At 45.3% G+C, this 2054-nt stretch overlaps 1 non-coding gene across 1 annotated transcript; it reads right to left on the bottom strand.

Moving 5' to 3' along the window:
• Positions 1–1681: 1681 nt before the first annotated feature.
• Trnaa-agc (transfer RNA alanine (anticodon AGC)) lies at positions 1682–1754 on the bottom strand. The gene has a single exon. It is a non-coding gene; the product is annotated as a tRNA-Ala (tRNA).
• Positions 1755–2054: the final 300 nt, after the last annotated feature.

Genomic DNA, 2054 nt, shown 5'->3' with positions numbered 1-2054 from the left:
TCGTTAGGCTCTGCAACCTTGCTTACCGTTAGTCCTCAAAGATAGAGCTATCATAGTCAGCCTGGGACCATTGTCCGCCGTTGTTTTGTCTTTGACCGTATTTGCTCCTGGCTTGTTTTTGTTACGGTAGAAAGTAATCGTTTCGTGAAACATGGGGTATGCTCGACAAGCAGGCTCACGTAATACAACGTCGCTCACGCCAATCGGCCAGTGTCGTGTAAGACAACTCGAATTTCGTCTGCGACGCTAGTACAAACGGTGAATGTGTTTGCAGTATTGTGCTGCTGAGCCCAAAGACGCGTATTGGATTCCCGTCCGTGGCGGCCGCTTTTCTGATGGAGGCGAAAAGCGAAAACGCCCGGGTGTTCGATATTTCGGCACACGTTAAAGATCCTCAGGTGGTCAAACATAATCCGGAGCCCTCCACTACTACAACGCGCCTCATCGCCTGTGAAGCGTCGGAGCGTTAAACCTCATAATCTACCAATGAGTGAATTTGTTGTCGTTTTTCGCCCTTAGCCGAGTTTTTTAAGGGGTTACAACAGGCTCTGGTGGAAGAAACACAATCGATAGCTGATGCTTGAAGACACAGCGGCAGACCGAAGAAAGACCTTAAATGGAGCGATTTATTTGTTGACAGAGCAGAGCGACCTTCTCAGCTCTTCACAACTCCAATGAGTCCCATAGATAATAGAGGGAAACGTGAAAATTTCGTACAAATTACTGAGCAATTCTGTTCTGCAGAAGCAGATGACTGGGAAAGCGGCGGGGAATAACACCATTCCGGAACTACGCACAATACAGCGATTATCAATATTAGACAGCACGCAACGTTCTTTGTAACTAACTCCTTTATAGCAAGGTTTCCAAATGCCATTGAAGCTTACTCGGCATGCGAATCAATTTGTTTGAGATACAGTAGCCCACCGATTTTCGTACCTGGAGGGGAACGAAAAATAGTCTGAATAAAAGAGCAGTCGGAAAAATTCGCGAGTGGTAAAAACGAACTTTCTTTCCTTTAAATAGAACTGAAGAAGTCGCGAATGGCTCAGGAAAAACCTGATGATGATGTTGCTTATAAGTCAGCGTCACCTGGTGCCTAAAAAAGTGCTGTTTTTTTTTAAAAAACTTTCCATTTATGACCCGTTTCCGGCTTTCTAGATTGCTTCCGCCGCAGAGTATACATGAAAAATGATGACCTCCAAGTTCAAAGTTTGTTACCCCGGCGGCAGTCAAGCCAATTCCCCATCCAATTCGAAGCTCGCAAGGTGGCTTAGGATTCTAAATGACGTAATCCTTGACTGGCGCCGTGGCTCTGTCGCAGAAAAATGTGTCCCAGAAAGCGCAATTTTGGCTTTATTTTGTCCCAAATACCCGTTGTTTATCTGCATTACTCCTGTTGGACAACCGGCGGTACCTCGGGAAAGTCCGGAATATCCACCAAGTTTGAATTTTTGAAGTCCAAAAAAACCCGTCTGCTACTACAATCATTTTTTCCATCAATTCAATGTGTTTAAAATAACAGCAGCTAATTGCTTTGCATTGAGATCTTCGAACATTTGCGCAGAACGAGTTTTGAAACGAATGAAATAAACGCTTCTTTAAAGGCAATATTAAAGAAAATAATAACGTAAAGGCAATAATAATTTTACATTAGGGCCTCTTGGACAAAAACAAACAGTGGAGGTGCTGGGTATCGATCCCAGTACCTCTCGCATGCTAAGCGAGCGCTCTACCATCTGAGCTACACCCCCTCCGCAGAACGCCACAGTGCAATCCCGTTAGGTGCGTGCAATGCCGCGACAGAAACTAGATCACGCAGAGAGTAGCCGAAGGAAACCGGCTCCCGCCGTGGACTCCGCATTGTGCATTTTAATGTTCGGGCTCGGCTTGTAGTTCCTCCGCCCAGCGCTGCGTGGAAAGTTTGCGTTTTCGGACATTAAATTTCAGCACGACTCTTAATAAGGGCCTTTTGTGAGGATTCGTCTAGAGGTCATAAATGAAAACCGAAAATCGTTTCAATACTTATTATTCGTAAATTCCCCTAAGGGGGC

This window comes from Haemaphysalis longicornis, unplaced genomic scaffold, assembly GCF_048455015.1.
Source record: "Haemaphysalis longicornis isolate Haplotype H1 unplaced genomic scaffold, Haemaphysalis longicornis Haplotype H1 scaffold_5, whole genome shotgun sequence".
Lineage (NCBI taxonomy): Eukaryota > Metazoa > Arthropoda > Arachnida > Ixodida > Ixodidae > Haemaphysalis > Haemaphysalis longicornis.
The sequence above is the reverse complement of the archived record's forward strand: the minus strand, read 5'-3'. Positions and strand labels throughout refer to the sequence as shown.